Source organism: Entelurus aequoreus, linkage group LG12 (assembly GCF_033978785.1).
Source record: "Entelurus aequoreus isolate RoL-2023_Sb linkage group LG12, RoL_Eaeq_v1.1, whole genome shotgun sequence".
Classification (NCBI taxonomy): Eukaryota; Metazoa; Chordata; class Actinopteri; order Syngnathiformes; family Syngnathidae; genus Entelurus; species Entelurus aequoreus.
The window spans coordinates 26,170,676-26,193,684 of NC_084742.1; the positions used below are offsets into that span (position 1 = coordinate 26,170,676).

The window sequence follows — 23,009 nt, forward strand, 5'->3', positions numbered from 1 at the left end:
GTTCACAACAAATGACAACAAATGCATTCTCGAAAAAGAGCCCTCCTCATAGCACATGACCCTGGTCGAATCTAGAGCAGTCACCAGAGCGAGAAACTCCTCCAAGGGTGCCCCCGCTCAGTCAGCAAGCAGCAGAGGGCACGAGGGAGCATGGGCACATCAGTGGGACTGCAGCTGCCACAGGCCAGTGGGTTTTACAGCCACAAAGAGAATGCATCTCATGTTTAATAGCAAGTCTTTAGTTACACAGTTTATCTCACTAGAAACATCACATTTAATGATTAGAGCAGATTTGACACACAAATCTTTCCTTTTAATTGCATTCAAGTCACCCACAGGCCAGTTTATTTGTTTATAAGATACCCCGAGACTGGGAATCAAACGGCAGGGCTCAGTCGAGCATGTCAGCATCCCTCTTGTTTGGACGTCAGAGGTGACATTGCGCTGACGCAAAGTGACTCAGTCTCCTTTTCACAGCCTTTTGCCTGTGTCACGGCGAGCGCTCGTTTTCACATCAGTGCACAGCGATGAGCACATCTACGCTGGACTTTTTATTTTTGATTCCTTTGTTCTGACACCAGCCGTCCCTTCGCATTACGTCTTTGTGACGGAGACCGTAACTCCTCAATCTCCCTCACAGACCCACACAAACACACATTTCACCTCTGATTCAATCTCCTGTTTCTGACACACACACACCACTCCCCTACCTAGTAGTCAATCATGGATCCTGTCAGTGATTTAACACAGATCTAAAAACACAAGGACACAAGGAAGAGCCCATGCATGCATTGTTCCATTGTTGAATTATTTACACTTTTGTGTCATATATTTGTTATGATTGGTCTTCAGAGAGCGTAGCTCTACAGTGTAATACATGTATTGTGAGGTAAAAGGATAATGCTAATAGCAAACCAACAGAATGTGAACTGTATGCTACGTCCAGGGAAATAGAGAATGCAAGCTCCAGACTATAGATTGTGTTAATATCCCACACTGTAAGCATACTGTATGCATTGGATTTCTCCAACATTGGTCGCCGCATACTGGAAGCTTCAATCAAAGCGCCTCCGAGACCAAACAACACAACAAAAAAATAAAACGAATCTTGCATGGAGTGGCTAGCACGTGCATGATCGACAGGTGTGTCTATTCTAAAATGTCAACAGCGCTTGTCTTGTGACACACGTCGCATGATCACCCGCTCTCCTTCACTATGCTTCCTCATTAGAGATTTTTGCAGGGCCGCTAAGATCTTGACGTGTGGAGATGAAATTGTGGCAATATCTTCCAAAAGCAGGTGTCTCTTCCTCGCCCGTGTATTGACAGCCAGGGTATAAGATATGCTTTTTTTACTGGGGGGACGGGTTGGGGGTTGTCACTCGTCTGATGCGCCCCCTGCTTCTGACTGGGAGACAGAAAGTAGAGGCGTTGGTGTTTTTTGAAAGATTTGGCAGTTCGGAAATCGTACAGATGATGTCGGATCCACCTGAATGTTGACAAAAGGAAAAACCTGGAAACGACGGAGGAAGAAGAAACACTTGGGGATGATCTAGAAAAGCAAACAAGGATGATGAACATTTTAGTATAATGGCGATGGTCAATGGTCCAAACATGGCATTAATAGGTTTATCTTTCATAGTCCATTTGATATCCTGGGTTATGTTCTTATGCTATTTTAGGTTAGGCCAAGTGTATGCATCCTAAGGTTTAGTCTTTATTCTGGGCCAGCCCAGTTGTGGTGAGGATCTGCGTTCTCCAGTTTTATTCCAGGATTAGGGCATATCCAAGTCCAATTGAATTCATACCCAGGGTTATGGGCTTTTCAGGGGTATTTCAGTTCATATCCCGGGATTTGGATTATGTTCCCTATTTTACGCTTTAAATATACGGTGGGTTAGTACAGTTTCTAAGGAATCTTTTCTACCAAGATTAGGGTACAGTGGTACATCAACCTTTGAGCACATTGCGTTCCACAACCAAACTCGTAACTCGTAATACTCATATCTCAAATCAGCCCCACAGACAGCCTCTGTGCTCACTTTGGGCACGCCTGCAGTAGAGGCCAGCTGTTTGTGGCCACTATAGTCTTACTGTAGTGTATTTACAGATATACATGTTCATTGCATTGTCACATATGCATGGATGCAAGTAATATGATATTGGTTGTCTTACATCAGTGCTGGAAGTAGTAAAATTGTCTGTTAACCTGGCACGTTTTTTGTTTGAGTAAGAGGGCGTGAACAGAGAAGTAATTTTTTAACTGACTGCTTTGTTTTATCATACTGTATATCACTGCTTTTTCACATCTCAATGCTTTGTTTGGTATTTTCACCATGGGCGTCGTTAGGCCTATTTATGAAATTTTGATTCCCCCCTAAATACTTTGGTGTGATTTTCTTTTATTTATTTTTTTTACAAAAATGAGCAGACCAATTCACTATAAATGTGCAGGAATATGAGTTTAAATAAATACTAATACACCCTGGCATTATTCACTATGATCTTTACGTGATAGTTCTACCCCAGGGAAAGCTTTTGTTATTCTGGAAACTTCTTGTGTTGCTCAAGGTACCGTATTTTTCGGACTATAGGTCAACGTTTTTTTCATAGTTTGGCCGTGGGTGCGACGTATATTCCGGAGCGACTTATGTGTGAAATTATTAACACATTACCGTAAAATATCAAATAATATTATTTATCTCATTCGCGTGAGCGACGAAGAAAATGTCCGCAATCGTCACACACACGTCAGCAATCGTCACTCACACGCCAACCAATAAGAATTTGGCGGGGGCGGGTCATGGCAGAAGTGCATTGTGGGTCATGATATGCTAACTGCTATATGCTATACGCTACTGCCGGAGCTATTAAAGTTAAAGTTAAAGTTAAAGTACCAATGATTGTCACACACACACTAGGTGTGGTGAAATGTGTCCTCTGCATTTGACCCATCCCCTTGATCACCCCCTGGGAGGTGAGGGGAGCAGTGGGCAGCAGCGTAGCCGCGCCCGGGAATCATTTTTGGTGATTTAACCCCCAATTCCAACCCTTGATGCTGAGTGCCAAGCAGGGAGGTAATGGGTCCCATTTTTATAGTCTTTGGTATGACCCGGCCGGGGTTTGAACTCACAACCTACCGATCTCAGGGCGGACACTCTAACCACTAGGCCACTAAATGGATCACATCAACATTGGCGGTAACTTATAAAAACTGAGAAGGACTGAACTAAAATGGCACAAAAAAGGAAATCATATACTGCAGATTACAAGCTGGACGTAGTGAAATATGCTGCAGAGAACAGCAATCGAGCAGCAGAAAGACAGGACGCTAGCGGGGCGCATACCAGAGGCGACACAGAGGAAGAAGATTTCATCGGATTTAGCGATCGGGAGTGACAGATTGTTTGGTAAACGTATAGCATGTTCTATATGTTATAGTTATTTGAATGACTCTTGCCATGATGTGTTGCGTGAACATACCAGGCACGTTCTCAGTTGGTTATTTGTGCGTCATATGGCGTACACTTATTCAGCCTGTTGTTCACTATTATTTATTTATTTTAAATTGCCTTTCAAATGTCTATTCTTGGTGTTGGATTTTATCAAATACATTTCCCCCCAAAATGCGACTTATACTCCAGTGCGACGTATATATGTTTTTTTCCTTCTTTATTGTGCATTTTCGGCCGGTGCGACGTATACTCCGGAGCGACTTATAGTCAGAAAAATACGGTAATATTATTTATATAGTACTAGGATACCCATGATTTCAGCCTTTCAAACCTTGGACCATCAATTGTTGACCTCTGTATTTGTCAATTCCTAGTTACGGCCCTGCTACAGCCAGAGCCAGACAGAAAGCAGCAACTTTAAAGGCCTACTGAAATGTTTTTTTTTAATTTAAACGGGAATAGCAGATCCATTCTATGTGTCATACTTGATCATTTTGCGATATTGCCATATTTTTGCTAAAAGGATTTAGTATAGAACAACGACGATAAAGTTCGCAACTTTTGGTCGCTGATAAAAAAAAGCCTTGCCTATACCGGAAGTAGCGTGACATCACAGGAGGAAGGATTCCTCACAATTCCCAAGGGTTCATTGGATTCCACACTTTCTCCTTTTTCTATTGTGGATCACGGATTCGTATTTTAAACCACCTCGGATACTATATCCTCTTGAAAATGAGAGTCGAGAACGCGAAATGGACATTCACAGTGACTTTTATCTCCACGACAATACATCAGTGAAGCTCTTTAGCTACAGAGCTAACGTGATAGCATCAGGCTCAAATGCAGACAGAAACAAAATTTAAAAAAACCCTGACTGGAAGGATAGACAGAAGATCAACAATACTATTAAACCATGAACATGTAAATACACGGTTAATAATTTCCAGCTTGGCGAAGCTTAACAATTGAAGCTAACTTAGCTACGGAGCGGCGGCGGGCGTTGTAGCTTTCTACGACACCCCGGCCGCCATCAGAGTCGGCAAGAAACATATATTTCCCCAAAGTTACGTACGTGACATGCACATAGCGACACGCACGTACAGGCAAGCGATCAAATGTTTGGAAGCCAAAGCTGTACTCACGGTAGTGCGTCTGCTATCCAGCTCAAACACAACACAACCTCCTGGTTGCTGTAGTCCGCTGCTAATACACTGATCGCACCTACAACTTTCTTCTTTGCAGTCTCCATTGTCCATTAAACAAATTGCAAAAGATTCACCAACACAGATGTCCAGAATACTGTGGAATTTTTCGATGAAAACAGAGCAGTTTGTATGGTGACACATTGGGTCCAAATACTTCCGTTGCCGTCGTGACGTCACGCGCATACGTCATCATACATGGATGTTTTCAAGCGGAAGTTTCCTGGGAAATTTAAAATTGCACTTTATAAATTAGCCTGGCCGTATTGGCATGTGTTGCAATGTTAAGATTTCATCATTGATATATAAACTTTCAGACTGCGTGGTCGGTAGTAGTGGGTTTCAGTAGGCCTTTAAGAGGACAAGCCTAAAGGTGGACATACAAAAGTTTTTCAAGAAAGTGTATTTTTACAACTGCTGGAAGTAACAAATGAATTAACCAACTGCTCCCAATTTTGATGAATAAAAACCTGGCTAGCAGACCAAGTCAAATTGTTAGCATTTTACTTGGTCAAATGCTAACAATTTGACCAAGTCAAATTGTTGGTCAAATTGACCAACCTTCTAAAATTGATATCCTTCAAAAACATTTCAGGGCTATCTCTTACAAGTAATCAGAAATGATAATAATTTCTGTCACTTACTCTAGCTCTGAAAAAAACACCTGAGCTCATTCAGATGTGATTATCATCATAAATGTAACAGGGACGAGGAGGCATGCTGGTATGCGGATTGTTCTTCCGAGATGACGCAGCAGGAACTCCGGAGATAGCGTGCAGATAGGAAACGATACATTACTATAAATCATTCGCGAAAACAGAAATGAACAAAACAAGCGAACACAAGGAGAGTGTGCCGAACACACAGGGAATGCCTATAGCACTAGGAGCAAACACGGAACGCATAAGGCAAGGCTTAGAGACACACAAGGAACAAACCTTAGCAGTTGTGTAAAGCAAACAAAAGCACGAGACTGAGTGACGGGGAAAACCAGGACTAAATAGCTCTCTGATTAGTGTCCGGCAGCAGGTGAGCGTCCCGAACACTAATCAGAGGCAGGTGAAAACAATCAGCACCCATGACAACCAAGAAACACAAAACAGGGGTGCTGAAACAGAACTTAAACCACAAGTGAATCAAAGCCAAAATAAATTATGATCCGGACAACGGATCATAACAATTAATTGTGAACAAAAATATCTTGCAGGTGAAAAAATGTTTTGCTTGTACGCTTCACGCACTTGCATCATGTGGATCTCCTGGGGGCTATGCTCTTTCTGTTCTTAAAACCTAGTGATGCCCCTGGTGTCCCCAACAAAAGAAGAAAAATCAGTACCCACAGTGTTAATAAACTCTAGTTGGCTTGTGAGCTTCCCGTCACGAGTGAACCATGGTGGTCGCGGTAGAGAGGAGAGCTGTCAGCCTTAATGCATTGCCGCAGCTTGATTAATTTTTTGATGAGCAGGTCATGCAACACATGTTTGCGAGACGAGCCAGGGTGGTGTGTGACAATTCACGGGGGTGGGGACGCGGTGTCGAGACTTGCAGGATGTGAAACTAAAGAATGGCGAGGCGTGCGGGTGTGTCCAGGGGTTAAAATGCGTGCCTGTTGGCAGGTCCATCGGTCACTTTCCGGGCGGGAGGGCACTGATGTCATAATAATGCATTCATTTTTCCCAATATTTTCAGGTTCGACCAGTAGAGTCCCAAAGATAAACTGGTCAATCGGGGTTTGATGTAGACTCTTGAGGCAGCATGGCTCAGTTGGTAGAAGGGTTGTCTCCAAACCTGAAGGTTGCTGGTTTGATCCTGAGTTCCCCTGTGACCTTTTTGATGTATCCTTGAGCAATATACGGAACCCGCAGTTGTTCCTGATGCAGTGTCAAAGAGCTTTGATTACCTTGACGGTATAAAAGCGCTATAGAAATAAAATCCACTTACCATTTGATGTACGACATTTAACTTGGAAAGCGACCACAGTTCGCAGAGATGTTGGTTTGGCTGTTTTCCTCTGAGGCGACCTCGGCAGCTCACCTTCATTGTGCCTAAACTCTTTAATGATGCGGGGAGCTCTGCTGAGAAGGGCCACTCTGAACATTGGTCGTCTATACTTGGAAGAATGGACTTCTTGTATCCTGCAAGCAGCTTATCAGTCAGCTTGTATCTCAAAATGCTCGTAGGTTGAGGTGCTTCTAGGTTGCCGTACTGCTGTTTTTTCAGGGCTATTACAGTGATTATCACAGGTTTAGGGTTTGGGGAGCATCATTTCAGGGTGGGTACAAACCCTTCGGTCTGGTTATTTTTTGAGCAAGTCCATACCTTAAAGTGCGGGGCAATCCAATATCATCAAAGAATCAAGGGTCTTGGATGGATTCAGTCCAGTCTAGACCTTGAATTTTTGCTCATATATCCACATCTTGTGAGCTTTACACATCTTACAGAATAATGTTGTCTCTTATGTCCTTTTGAGCCAGCCACCCAGCAGAGACTCTGATCATGCAGGACCCCCCTTCCTTGTACAAATCACAGGCACATCTCAGATGATTCCATTGGTGTCTTTGCAGTATATATTCAAAGACACCTTGTTATAGATTATGTTTTGATTTTTAATCTTCCTTCTTGACTTGCGATCACAAGACTGTCAGTTGTCATTCACTTGATTGAGCGCCATCTAGTTTATGCGTTTCATACTTCAAGGGCGCCCCTGAGTTGGCTAATGAAGCGCTTGGTAAGCGGAAAAGTGAGCGTTAATTCAAAAGTTGTAAGTTAAAAAGCAGCAACCTTTTCGGAGAAAAAAATTATTTCATCAAGTGGAGGGTTAAATTACAAGGTATGATATAATTGAAAGACTATGTTGCTATTTAAATCACTGCCGTGATCTCAAATGAGGCATGAGGATTTATAATTTCCATAATATTCACATGGATGAGATCTTTTGCACTTAAAGAGAAAATCTGTGCTCCCATGCAAATTTCAAGCAAAAAGATATGAACTGCAATTTCAATACCACTTGGTGGAAAACGGTCACCTATTAAGATTATCTGGAGTCACATTTTTCTAATTTCTCCTGAACATGTACTATGGCAGGCTTATTAAGTGTCATTGGAACGGCACAGGAAAGAATCAGGCAGGGCGTCAGTCTCATTACGGCCCAGCTCCTATTAGCCCACCATGCAGATCAATTTTCTGCTTGACCTCATCGGGTTTAAAGAGGTGAGACTGTCCTCTCAGTCCATTAGGCTCATTAGGAAATGGGTGATAATGCAACGTGAGAAGAGAGCAACCTGAGATGATCTCTCATGTGAGATACAAAGCTGACGCATGACTTCAAACATGGACAGGGTTCTTTTCATCTTTCACGGCAGAGACCACTGCAGAATCGTTTTTACTTTATACATTCGCACAGCAGATTCCACCTGAATTGCTTTAAATTCAGCATGGGGACTCAACAGAGCCACATCGTTAGTTACGCTTGTGGCACATGCTTGAATTCCATTACGAGCGATCAAAAGAGGCTTTAACACTTGGCGTTTTTAAAACATTTTTTATCAGACTTTTAAAAGCGACACACAACGTCTAGCAGCTCTTTGGCGTGGCAAATAATCAGTGCCACGGTTTAATAAGTTATGATATGTTGTGTTATGATGTAATGATACCGATCATATCTACATAGCGTACAAAGTCCCTTCAAACAACAAATTAAATACCATTGGTTGATTTTAATGGTATGCATTAGTGGCTTTATATGAAAATGTTACCTTAAATTACTGCTGGCCAGGGTTGATGACTAGTAAAACACGCCAGAATGAGGTCAAAATGTGCTGCTGCCTGCATCAACACCTAACCACACAACAGCAGGCTATAACAATGCACACAAAAACAATGCCGTTTAATATGAATTTACATCCACGTAATAGAAACTAAAACACTAAAATGAACAAAGAACATGTAATGGGCAATGGAGAAATCAATTCCATGTGTTGGCAGAAAGCTGCGCGCTAATTGCCACTCAAGGTCATAGCACATGAAAACAAGGAAGGAATTTACCAATTAGCAACTTTGAAATTAACTGAAAATAAATCTGTCTGTGCAAACATGTAGATGAGCTGTATTCATAATTGCTAAATGCTGTGGAAATGATGCTGAAGTAAATAGGTAATTAGAAAAACTTAAATCAAATATTTATTTTTCTTGGTCATGTGTTTTACTCTTTCTGTTGCCTTTTTGAAAGAGGCCAGTACCCCAACAAACTTCACATAGGGCATAAAGCATATGCTTGCTTCCAAATGGCCATAGTTTGATTCTGACAATATTAGTGATTAGATGAGATATATTGTTGCCCTTGGGGATATGAAGGTTCCAATAGCAACACCATGTGCAGTATACAGGGCAGTGGTAATAGCAGCGCAGCACACAAAGTAATCATGTAATAGATCAAAAATAGAATTATAAAGTGGAATAAAAAAGTATGCAAATTATAAACCAAGGCAGAAAAGCAGGTTGTTGCCTAATGAGGAATTATACAATTAGATGGCAAGGGGAACAAAGTAGTTTTTTAGTCAGTCATGTGCAAAGCTGCCACTGTTTCCGGCTTGGTTGAAAGAGCGAGAGGTAAATATTTATTCAATGTCATGTCAAGCTAATGTAAACATGCTATTCAGATACAGTAAGACCATTGATTTATTGCGTTTCCACGTCACAATTTTAAGCCCTGTATGTTCACGCTTGTGGAACACTGGTCGTGACCAAAACATTTTAAAAGATACTTAGTGGGCAGTTGGGTGTGGTTCACGTAGCGTTCAAACTGGCATTTTTGTAATTGGACCAAATGCTGCATGAAGTAGGGATTGGGCATTTTTTTTAATATGGTTTCTGTAGGAGAACAAACATGACACAACCTTCCTAATTGTTAGAAATCCCACTGTTTATATCAAATATGCTTCATTGATGCGAGTATTTAGCGAGTGCTGTTTTGTCCTACTAATTTTGGTGGTCCTTGAACTTACCATAGTTTCTTTCATGGAGAACTTTCTCCGACGCTTCTAGAGAAAGATGTGTTTTATCATACTTGCCAACCCTCCCGATTTTCCCGGGAGACTCCCGAATTTCAGTGCCCCTCCCAAAAATCTCCCGGGGTAACCATTCTCCCGAATTTCTCCCGATTTCCACCCGGACAACAATATTGGGGGCGTTCCTTAAAGGCACTGCCTTTAGCGTCCTCTACAACATGTCGTCACGTCCGCTTTTCCTCCATACTAACAGCGTGCCGGCCCAGTCACGTTGGCTTTTGCACGCACACATTAGAAAATGCAAGTCATACTTGGTCAACAGCAATACAGGTCACACTAATGGTTGGCCGTATAAACAACTTTAACACTGTTACAAATATGCGCCTCACTGTGAACCCACACCAAACAAGAATGACAAACACATTTCGGGAGAACATCCGCACCGTAACACAACAAAAACACAACAGAACAAATACCCAGAACCCCTTGCAGCACTAACTCTTCCGGGACGCTACAATACACACCCCCCGCTACCACCAAACAACGCCCCCCCAACCCCGCCCCCCACCTCAACACCCCCCTTCCCCTCATCTCCCAAATTCGGAGGTCTCAAGGTTGGCAAGTATGGTTTTATGTCACTTCTTCTTCGTCTCATTTTGTCCACTAAACGTGTTATGTTGTGCATGAATGCAGAAAGGTAAGTTTGGTTGATAGTTTTGACTTGTGTCGAGTGCTAATCAGGCATATTTGGTCAGAGCATGACTGCAAGCTAATCGATGCTAAAATTGCTATTTAGGCGAGCTGTATGTGCATATTGCTTCATTATGCCTCGTTTGTAGTCATTTCATTTCCTTTACTTATGTCCTCCGTGTATTTAATGTATATTTGCATGTATATTTGCATGTCTCATGACATATTATCTGTATGTAATATTGGCTGCATCTCTTTTTGTGTCGTTATAGACCATAGCAAATGTTACCCAGCTTGCAAAGATCGTAATAAATCCATTGGAAGAAGATAGCCTGCCGGTTCCTTTAACTTGGACACACACATCTCGATCATTCATCAATCAATCAAAGTTTACTTATATAGCCCTTAATCACAAATATCTCAAAGGGCTGCACAAGCCACAACGACAACCTTTGGCCATTCTAAGCGAGTAATTTCCAGGAGTTATCCCACCTTCCAAGAAGCTAATGTTTTAAAAATGTGTAGAATTTCAAAATTTCTGTCAACAAAAAAATGTGTCAGCCTGCGAGACAGTCGTTGTGATTGTAGGCTATTCTAGCTAATATAGACACTTACATCATGTGTTGCCTTCATTATAAGACTTATATAAGGCTTTTATTTTTTTGCTGCTCCAGACATATTTTTATTTTTTATATTTTTGATCCAATTGTGACTCTTTCATCATTTTGGGTTGCCGACCCCTGATTTAGTTGCTCTCCATAGCCTGGAAATTATGATATGTAATTTCTGCAAATTGTTAGCTGTCATTTTTATCATCTGTATCTTTTCCCAATATAATGTTATCATTTGAGCTCAATCAAACCAAACCAGACCAGAGTTCACTTGCAAGCAGACTGGGACCCCTCTGCTAAATTTTCGATTTTTATTTGAGTGGTCTACACAAGGATTGGGATGATCGCGTACCAGCTTGACAAACAGAGCATGACAAGTGTAAACGCATCTACAGTTTCTTCTTTGCACTGTCTATATTTTTTTCTTTCTTTGTAAAATGCCAGATGCCAGACTGAGAGAAGTCATGTCACCTCCACAGGGGTACCGTCATCATGGCAACAAGCCATCAACTCTGCAGGCAGAAGTTGTTATTTCTATACGAAAGGGTAAAGCAATTTGTGTGCCAGTATGAAAAATCCACTTGGTAAATATGGAAAAACGTACAATTAAAGGACACAGCTGAGTGTTGAGAACCAAAACGGGTCAAGTGGGCAGAGAGAGAGGATAAAGGTAGTACGAATCGGATATTCCAAACCTAAATTTAAAAAAAGGGACCGACAAGAATAGAACTTGAAGGCAGTTGGAGGACAGGCCACAGAAAATGGGATTAGAGTGAATCTGTGCGAACGGGAGATAAGGGCAACAGTAAGTAGATGAACTAAAAACAGTTGGACAAAGCCGGGAAGAAAGAGATTGTAGGATTTGTTTTGGTTCAGACAGGAGCGTGTTTCAGTGACCATCAAAACATTTTGCAAGAGATTCTTAATCAGGAGTCACAGTATACCATCTATCTAACCAAATTTTAGTAAGTAGTTTGTCACATCCTATTACTTTTATGTGTATATTCTACACTGGTTGAAAGACCCTTATAAAACGTCATTGCGGTGATGTCCTAACCATGTCCTAAAACAGGGATCCCCAACGCGGTGCCCGCGGGCACCAGGTAGCCCGTAAGGACCAGATGAGTAGCCCGCTGGCCTGTTCTAAAAATAGCTCAAATAGCAGCACTTACCAATGAGTTGCCTCTATTTTATAAAAATGTTTTATTTACTAGCAAGCTGGTCTCGCTTTGCTCGACATTTTTAATTCTAAGAGAGACAAAACTCAAATAGAATTTGAAAATCCAAGAAAATATTTTAAAGACTTGGTCTTCACTTGTTTAAATAAATTCATAAATTTTTTTACTTTGCTTCTTATAACTTTTAGAAAGACAATTTTAGAGAAAAAATACAACCTTAAAAATGATTTTAGGATTTTTAAACACATATACCTTTTTACCTTTTAAATTCCTTCCTCTTCTTTCCTGATAATTTAAATCAATGTTCAAGTGAATTTATTGTTTTTATTGTAAAGAATAATCAATAAATTTTAATTTAATTCTTCATTTTAGCTTCTGTTTTTTCGACGAAGAATATTTGTGAAATATTTATTAAAACTTATTATGATTACAATTCAAAAAAAATTATTCTGGCAAATCTAGAAAATTGTAGAATCACATTTAAATCTTATTTCAAAGTCTTTTGAATTTATTTTTAAATTTTTGTTTTGTAAAATCTAGAAGAAATAATGATTTGTCTTAGTTAGAAATATAGCTTGGTCCAATTTGTTATATATTCTAACAAAGTGTAGATTGGATTTTAACCTATTTAAAACATGTCATCAAAATCCTAAAATTAATCTTAATCAGGAAAAATTACTAATGATGTTCCATAAATTATTTTTTTTATTTTTTCTAAAAAGATTCGAATTAGCTAGTTTTTCTCTTCTTTTTTTCGGTTGAATTTTGAATTTTAAAGAGTCGAAATTGAAGATAAACGGTTTCAAAATTTAATTGTCATTTTTTTTCGTGTTTTCTCCTCTTTTAAACCGTTCAATTAAGTGTAAATATAATTAATTATTAATAATAACATAGAGTTAAAGGTAAATTGAGCAAATTGGCTATTTCTGGCAAGTTATTTAAGTGTGTATCAAACTGGCAGCCCTTCGCATTAATCAGTACCCAAGAAGTAGCTCTTGCTTTCAAAAAGGTTGGTGACCCCTGTCCTAAAAGGTCGTAAATGTGTTAGAATTGTGTTGACCAAAATCTGGCCTTGAGGCCGGAATTTTAACCGTTTGTGCACTCTATCCCTTTTTTACATATACACTGTAACTATGCACGTGGCCAACATAAAAAATGCCATACAATATACCACGTAAAACAATCTAACGTTAAGGACTGGGACAGGAGGACACAAACTTCAGCAACACTAGCATAGCTATTCAAACAGGGTTGCCAATTTGTGAGATAACCTTGGCGTGAGACCTCATGGCGTGCGACACAAATGTATAAGCAGGAGTAGGCCTCGGCCGCGAAACACATTTTGCTGGACAATATATTGTCCCACAAATTATTGCCAATAAACGATATCAATCAATCAATCAATGTTTATTTATATAGCCCTAAATCACAAAAGCCTCAAAGGGCTGCACAAGCCACAACGACATCCTCGGCACAGAGCCCACACAAGGGACGTCGATATAATAGTCAGCATAATTTTGAGAGCAATTTAGGCAATAATGTAATCATATCACATACTATTATTAATAAAACAAGTAGCCCTTTAAAATTTAGAAATAAAGTGCAAAATAATTCAATAATAGGTGGCCAGAATATGATTTCAAATAATCATGTAACCTGTCAATATTTACCCTAAATGTGATAATAAATATGTCAAGTTTCCCTTTACTTCAGAGTGTAAGGTAGAGATGAGCTAATACACAGTGGTTAATACGAGTCATAATATTACAGTATATCCAAAGACATGCACCTGGGGATAGGTTATTAATAGGATCATCTTAAATTGCATCTCAGTCCTGGGTTCGATTACCGGGCTCGGGGTCTTTCTGTGTGGAGTTTGCATGTTCTCCCCGTGACTGTATGGGTTCCCTCCGGGTATTCCGGTTTCCTCCCACCTCCAAAGACATGCACCTGGGGATAGGTAGATTGGCAACACTTAATTGGCCCAAGTGTGTGAACGTGAGTGTGAATGTTGTTTATCTGTGTTGGCCCTGCGATGAGGTGGTGACTTGTCCAGGGTGTGACCTACATTCAGCCTGGGTGCAGCCCCCCGTGACCTCAAGAGGGCCAAGTGGTAGATGGTGTTTTTGTTATGTTTTTTGCTTAGAAAAATGTAGCAGTGTGGCACCAAAAATCTCCAAACATAGCACTTGCGCCAAAATATAACTATTTATTGGAACTCATTCGGTACATAATTACCAACATTTCTCATCTGCACGCATAATTACATTATTCACATGCTTTTTTGTTTGTTGTTTGTTTTATTTAATTTTTATTTGTATTTTTATTTTTTTTTTATTTTATTTTTTGTCCATGGTCTGTGCTTATGGTATGCTTGTAATGTGTACTGTTTTGTGATTTATGTATTCTTTTGTATCGGGACCTGTGGAATGTTTACTGTATTAACCTGCCTTAGGACAACAGATGAAAATTAGGTATTGTGCTAACTCCGGCATATTTACATTGTTGCTCTATGTTGATGAATATGCATTGTCCTAATTTAAATAAATAAATACAATAAATAAATAAAACTGTTGACTTTGAGGTCTGGACTTTTAGCTGGGAAGATATGCAAGGGAAGGCATAAACGCTGTATCAGGAAGGAGGAGATGATAAAGATACTGGTGAAAGGCCTATCCTGGCCTCAAGGAGAAGATGGTTAATCCAATCAAGTATTCTGACTCACTGTGGCCTGGAATCAAACATGGCCGCATAACATCTTTGGTTACCGTGGTTACTGGGCACTTGGGTTATGAAATGCTTCTGCGGGAAGTGGACTTGAGGCTTGGGCATCCATATTTACATGTATATTAGACTGTGCTCAGGGAGGCGATACATCAGGCAAAAGGGAAGCGCTACACAGCCGCTATAATTGCTCCATGCTGAGCTGTTATTTCCATCTCTTTGCCAGCGGGCGAGATACGTCGCTATTGACAGACAGACCCCAAGTGACAAGCAGGCCGGCTTCTCTCTCCCCTCACCTCATCTACTGCCTGCATGGCCACCTTAGTGTGTGTTTCAGCTCTGTGTAATGAAATTCATTACTGTAACAGTTAGGAGAGATCTGTTAAGAGATCTGCAGGGACAAAAAAAATCAATCGCAGGCTGTTTCAGCGCTAAGGAAGCTCACTGAAGTAGCTGCAGTATCTTGTATGGTGTCCTTTTAACTAACCAAAAGTAGTTTGATTCAAAGAGGGTTGGGAATGTCATAAGATGGTCCACCAAATTAATATGTCTGCTGGTTCAGATCTCGAACCTCAACCAATGCAATCAGTAAGAAAATAGCTGATCGTGTTTTGGACATTGTGACTTCTTGTGCAAAGTCGTTTAAACCAGTAATGAACCTTTTTCACTGCAGACCCACATGAACTCCTTGAACTGGTCTCAACTCGCAAACAGGCGGATGAATAATTTATACTACACTAAGTTTAGTGTTCTTATTGGAGGCAGAACAAATGGTGTTGGACATCTTTTTTTGCTAACATGGTCAGGTGTTATTTACACTGGGAATACTATTTAGAGGGACAAATAAACCAGTGTGTCTGTTGTGTCCAAAACCCAATATTGCATTGATAAATAAAGTACAGGGTTTCTGAAAAACAATTTGTTAATGTTTTTCAAGAACCCCATTTCCAACAATAGATACACTTTAATAATCCTTAAAAAAAAGGAAATGTGTCCGCCTTAGCGTAAAACACATAAAACATACAAACTTATATAAAAGGATGTCTAAAAAATAATTCAGATAAATCAAAATCGGTGCATGATGTTTCTGGAAGCTACATGTGAATTATGAAGTTTGATTGCTTTAGGCACAAAGGACTTGCTTTAGCGCCTCTTCTGACATTTGAGTTAGAGAAAAGGAGAGTAGAGTGACCTGCCTTATCAGCACCTAAGACTGGAGATACGCGTAAATCCCTCATGAAAGTGCATCAGCGGGAACATACTTTGACTATATTCCATCTTTTCTCTTTAAGCTGATTGTAGGACTATTCTGACAAGAGTGACAAGTCAGGACGTCTTCTTATTAGCTACTGGAGAGAAACGGACGAGAATAAACCCAAGCGCTTGGCCCAGAGAAAATTAGATCAGTAAATGATCAAACGACCTAGGGGTTCTCACAATATTGTATTGAAAGTTAGATATTTTTTTAAATGCTTAAGGACTCTTTGATGCTAATGAACTGTGTGTATCGCCAATAATCGCCATGTGTACGTTAGCCCCTTTTTACATACACACTAGAACTCAGCACTTGTCCAACATAATAGATGCCATACAGTCCAAGCTTCAACTTCCATGCATCCATTTTTTACTGTGTGTTCCTCTCGGGTGGCGGGGGTGCTGGAGCCTATCCCAGCTGAACCTGGGCGGAAGGCAGCGTACACTCTGGACAAGTCGCCACCTCATTGCAGGGCCAACACAGATAGACAACCATTCACATTCACAGACTTGGGCCAATTTAGTGTTCCCAATCAACATATCCCATCATATGGAAACAACTGCGAAATAATCAGAAAAACAATTAACCATTGATGACAAAAGCAGTAAATATGGCATGTAAGAGGAAGAATGCATTTTATAGAACATCTATATTACAAAAAACTATAGAGACAGAGAACAAGAACAAAATATATAAGAACAAGCTAACTAGAATATTACAAACATGTAAAAAAGTATATTATAATCAATGATTAGATAAAAACAAAAACAACATAAGCGCAACATGGGGCATCCTAAAGAGTATCATTAAAAACGATGCTAGGAAGGATTACCCTAAACACTTTTTAGTAGGAAACATGCAAATTCATAATATGCATAAAGTAGCGTAGTATTTTAATAGTTACTATGTAAATATTGGACCAAATCTAGAGTCAAGAATACCAGATCCCGGGACAGCAGAGGACTCATGTGACACAATAGACAGAAATACCAACTCAATGTTTCTCAAAAATTTAACAAAAGAAGAAATAATCCAAAGAGTAAAGACATGCAAATTCAAGAACTCAATTTTAAGAAGCTGTTCAAACTATAAGTGTTTACAAAGTGCAAAAGAGAAGAATATGTAACGGTACCGGGGCATGATGATGCCGGGGGTTGTCCTTCCAGGATGCGGCGGAACGACAGGAAGCAGTTTGCAGGTAAGAAGAAGGATTTATTCGCATAAATCATGGGAAACAATACAAAACAAACGTGCATATAGCACTGGAACCTAACGGGATAGCTACCCAGGAAAAACTAAGGCGGAACTTAGCGCAAGAAACACAAGTTGCATGGGAGCAAACAAAAGCACCTGGATGAGTGAGGTGGAAAGGCAGGACTAAATAGCAATCTGATTGGTGCCCGGCAGCAGGTGAGCATGCCGAACACTAATCAGAGGTAGGTGAAAACAATCAGCACCCATGACAACCAAAACACAAACTCAAAGGTGCTGAAAACAGAACTGAAACCACAAGTGAATCACAATCTAAATAAACGTAAACAAACTATGATCCAGGCAACGGATCATAACAGAATACGGGTAAATGTCTTGAACTTAAGTAAAAAAAAAAAAAAAGGAGCTATCATTTATCTCATCAAAAGTGACATACCTTGTTATGAAAAAAACTGTTGTATTAACACCACACCGATTGTAATGTGTAAAATGTTTGAAATGTGTACTTAGAGAGTACAGGGAGTGAACATATGTGTAAATAATTCATATGAAGTGGAAAAGAGGTATGATTAAATAAGCACTGCTTCTTCCTACTCCTTTTTGGACATGTCCAGAAGAAGTACATACAAAGTCTGACAGTATTTTAAACTTTTATTGCTAACACAGGCTGAATTCCGGTATATTCTTTCCTACTGGACACGTCTTTTTTTGTTGGAAACGACTCGACAACAACACTTCCTAATTCTTCGCCAATCACTTCCGGCGCAGTAAATTCATAACCATGGGAATTCCGAACGTCAACAACACGCAAACACAAACATCAACACCAGCAGGTCGTTACAGTATTATATTCATTTAAATTGTAACAAATAAAGCAAATTACTGAGGAACAGTTGTGTTTACTCCTCTCAAACCAGTGTGTGTTGCACTGCCGGCAATGCGGATGAAGTGTTTTGCCCAAGAACACAACAGTGGTGACTAGGACGGCAGAAGCTGAATTCGTACAAGTAAATAACCACAGCAAAAAATAAATCAATAGACTTACAGTGCAAGATGTCCTGTAAACATAACATTCAGTGCAGAACAATTTTTTTGATCTAGTACTGTTAAGGTTATTTAGCTGCAATTAATGACCTAGAGGAATAATAGTGTAAAAAATAACATTCTCGGTGGTCAATCAATTATAAATGGTAAATCGTCTGTATTTATATGGCACTTTAGCCGACTCAGTGGCCTAGTGATTAGAGTGTCCGCCCTGAGATCGGTAGGTTGTGAGTTCAAACCCCGGCCGAGTCATAACAAAGACTATAAAAATGGGACCCATTACGGTACCTCCCTGCTTGGCACTCAGCATCAAGGGTTGGAATTGGGGGTTAAATCACCAAAAATTATTCCCGGGCGCGGCACCGCTGCTGCTGCCCACTGCTCCCCTCACCTCCCAGGGGGTGAACAAGGGGATGGGTCAAATGCAGAGGACAAATTTCACCACACCTAGTGTGTGTGTGACAATCATTGGTACTTTAACTTAACTTTACTATACCAGAAACGATCCCCAAAGCTCTTACGTTAAACATTACATTCACCCATTCACACACACATTCCCACCCTGATGGCGGAAGCTGCCATGCAGGGCGCAAACCACAACACATCAAGAGCAAGGCTTGTGAAATGTCTTGCCCAAGGACACAACAGCCATGAACAGGATGGCAGAAGCTGGATTTGAACAAGGAACCCTCAAGTTGCTGGCACGGCCGTCCCAGCATCTGAGCTACGCCGTAAAATCCTAACTTTGTTAAGCAGCTCGTTGACAATAACACATCTTTGTTGATTAATTTTTATAATCGACGCCAACTAATCGTTGTAGCCCTACATGCAATACATGACACACAACAAAGCAATGAGACAGAAGGACACAAATTATAGCCACATTAGCATAGCTATGTTGGCTATAGTATTATCAGTAGAGTCACATTTAAATATCAACATCATGCTAGGTTAGCATATTCACTGATGTAAAACAAAATTATCAAATGTACATCTCCCACATCTGTCGCTAACCAAAAGTTGAAAGAGCGCCAGGCTGCATTTCAAGATGTGTAGCGAAGCCCGCATTTGTTTGTCCTTGGCTGTGAGTGCTATCCCTCTGTGTCAACTGCCCGACATGATAATTTTGCCTGCATAATCTGAATCCCTTTTAAGAATTGGTTCCCCTTAAAACACTTTCATGTTGCACAATTAGATGTAAGCATAGGATAAAGTGTGCATTCCTTTAATTTTCTGTCTTCAAAATATATATTTTTATAAGCATTTCTGTAATCTCGTAGCAGCATTTCATGAGTAATATCCATAAATTAACATTTTTAATAAATGACAGTAGAATAAGCACACATCTGATTGGTGAGTCATAGTGTAAAGACCTGGAATTTACACGTTATGTGTGGTGTTGGTGTTGTCCGACTTTTTGTGTGGCCTTAAATGCGTCAGTGGATAAGGCCATGTCCACCCGAACAAGTAGAGTTTCAAGAACGCATATCCGGGGTTATAATGGTTACACATCCACACAAGTGTAGTTTCAAAACTGTCTATGTCTACACACAAACGCATACACCAGTTGTCATATGTAGTTTGTTCAACCAGAAGCCTGAAAACGGAGCCACAGCTGACTTGGTGGCATTACACCTCTGTTAATGTGGGATCTGAACCGAGGATGTCGCTGTGGCTTGTGCAGCCCTTTTAGACACTTGTGATTTAGGGCTATAAAAATAAACATTGATTGATTGATGGTTAATAAATTGTTTATTTTGATAAACTAAATGTACAATGACGTGTACATAATCTCTAAAAGCAGCCTGCACATGCATAGGAACATTATGAATTTTCTTTAGATTACATAAGCTCCTCATTACTGTTGATGTATATTTGCTGCAAGTGTGTAGATGGCCTAAAAACATATTTAAAAAAATATATTCTTAAAATAAATTACATAAAATTATGAATCAATTTAGTATCTGGTAAAAATAAGAATCGCAATTCGGGATGTGAACCAATGTTTTTCAGCACCCCCACTTATTTGCCTTTAGTCACCGACAATTTGTCAAATAACTAAACTTTTATATCTGTATCACATGTATGCAATAATGGTGTCCTAGCACAATCCTCCGCGGGTGCCACAAATAACTGTAAATGAGTAGAATGTGGAAAAGTAATATTTGAAAGGGGGAAAGGGTTGTTCTTGTTTGAAACATTCTGGTCTCGTCTAAAGTATGTCCTTCCAAAGAAAGGTAAATTAAAACACCTTAAAATCGTCTTTTACAAAATGAAACCAGTCACGTTAAAAGCCTTGACATGTTTGCCTCCTTTCTTGCTTGCAGATCAGCAACTGCCAGTGAACTGAAGACAAGGACCTTTTGGGATTGGTGTCGTCGGAAATCCTGTTTACTTTTCCTCTTTCCATGCCAGAGTTGTGCAGTTCTGGTTGAACTGCGACAGAGAGAATCTGGACCCCCGACGGCGCCAGATGGTTGCCTGTATCCTTGTTGCTGCCTCGTCAGCTGTTCGCACAGCAGCCCGATATGCAAGTGGTGAGGGCATGCAACCCCCATGGGCCTTTTCAGACACTGTCAAAGGCAGCAGAGTGTAGCGCATGCAGTTACCATCCAATGGATACTTACCAGCCACTTAGTTCGGTACAAGAGTAAGGGGTAAACCGATACAGGAGCATATCCAAATCATGTCTTTACACCGATAATACTCTAACCTGCAACAAGTTCCAACTTTTAGGTCAAGTGCAGTGATACCAGTGTAGGTGGCAAGCAATACATACTCCTGGAGGCAGAATGCACAAACGTACAGACACGTACAGCAAGAGCCTCATAATCTAAAACCTTTCAGATTTGGGGCTCCTCTCCAGAGAGACAAAGCAATTAAAACAGACAATCGAGTCTTATCTAAGCGCTGTGTACTTTGTGTTGCGCCGCTATCTTCCTCCCTCATTTTCCTTCCAATCAGCCCTTTTCCTTATTGACTTCATTTGTGGGAGTCGGTCCAGTTTTAAGGCCAGGGTGAGGTAGGGTGGAGTGTCTTTTCTGTGTCTTCGTTGCTCGGGATATTTCGAGTGTAATTGCTGCACTTGCTTCTAATTAACGGTTGAAGGAAGATAAGCTGGCAAGAGGCGGTGAGCGGTATCTGTGTGGCTGCGCTGATAAAGGGACATTTTCGGGGGAAACTGAAAGCAACATGACAGCAAGTCAGGATGAGCATGCACACCATACTTAAATAATTAGATGGGATGCATTTGTTTGGAAAGCAAGAGTAAGTGAAATATCGTGTGGATTTCAAAATCCCCCAAATGTATCTGGTCATCTGCAGCGCTATTAAATGACCTTATTTAGACCAGGGATATTGTCGGGAACCCGCATGGCTGCGGTAGTTGTGACCCCAAGATGCAGGAAACAGTAGAGCGATGAGCAGGTAAGAGTCATTTAATATACTCACAAACATAGGAAGAGCAGTCATGCATGCAAACGGTCCTAAGATAATCCTCGAGCACTGAGGAACAGGCGAGGCATGCATAAATAGCCGCCTGATTGGGAACTACAACCAGGTGTGCCAGGCTGCCAATCAGGGACAGGTGAGGGAAACGTGCGCTCAGGGAGACAAGCAGGAAAGGGAACAAAACTAACAGGTAACATACACCACACAAGGAACCACCACCAGAAGTGAAGTGACAGATCGTCACAGATATAACGATAAACAGTATTATTGATAACCGTGACAGTATTACCGAAAAATTATCAAAAAAACATAATTGATAGCTGCATTTTGATAAACTTACGGACGGGCTGGCGCAAGCTCTGTAACTTAAATGCTAGCTTGAATACAAGAGACATTAACGTCTTTCTCCATAAAGGAACAACATACCACAATCTAAACTTGTTCAATTATGGACATTGTACCAACAAACAGTGCTCTCTTAGAGCAGAGTGATCGATCTATATTTGGGGGAATATACTGTATGATGCAGAGGTCCTTTTATGGTGCGTACGGGGATGTGTTCATGAACTAAATTATTCGGTGATATTTTTTGCATTGTTTCTGTTCTTGTTGAGTGACATTTTTTTCTCAAACTGTGTTTTTGGGCTGAGGTGGGGGTTAGGTTTTTGAGGTATGGGTGGGCACCAAAACCCCTTCAGTCCCAGGGTACCCCCTTAGGTTAAGTCGGCCCTGGTCATAGCACGCAAATCATTAATGCCTGTAAAGTCACCATTATTGTTTGCTGCATTTAATACAATTTTGACCATAACATGGGAGCATCGTGATATTACTTTTTATAGCATCACACAAGCCGCAGCCAGCCTCTGCGGCATGCAGCCAAAATTTGCCAAATGAAAATATGCAGAAGCTGACAATGCTGTGTTAGACGGGTTTCAGTTCATTTTCATCAAGAAGGCCAAGCGCTGTTTCAAGCTGAAAGCAAAGGAGCACAGTTCTCCAACTCCAACCCTCGACGCATGTGGCATGGCATTCAGGTCATCAATGACTGTAAGCCCCCCGCCCACACTTCCTCCGTCACATCCTTCCTCAGAGAGCTGAGCATGATCAACGCACACAAGGCCGACTTGCCCGGATGGCATCCCTGGACGTGCGCTGGCTTTTGCCCAAGCTGTTCTTCCG

The 23,009-nt window shown here is 40.6% G+C and overlaps 1 long non-coding RNA gene across 1 annotated transcript; it reads right to left on the reverse strand.

Annotated features, from left to right (window-relative positions):
• Window positions 1-281: 281 nt before the first annotated feature.
• On the reverse strand, window positions 282-21,871 carry LOC133661825 (uncharacterized). The gene is made up of 3 exons (XR_009828000.1): window positions 21,831-21,871; window positions 1,490-1,552; window positions 282-1,408 (listed from the first exon to the last, which is right to left on the reverse strand). It is a non-coding gene; the product is annotated as an uncharacterized LOC133661825 (long non-coding RNA).
• Between the last annotated feature and the right edge of the window lie 1,138 nt (window positions 21,872-23,009).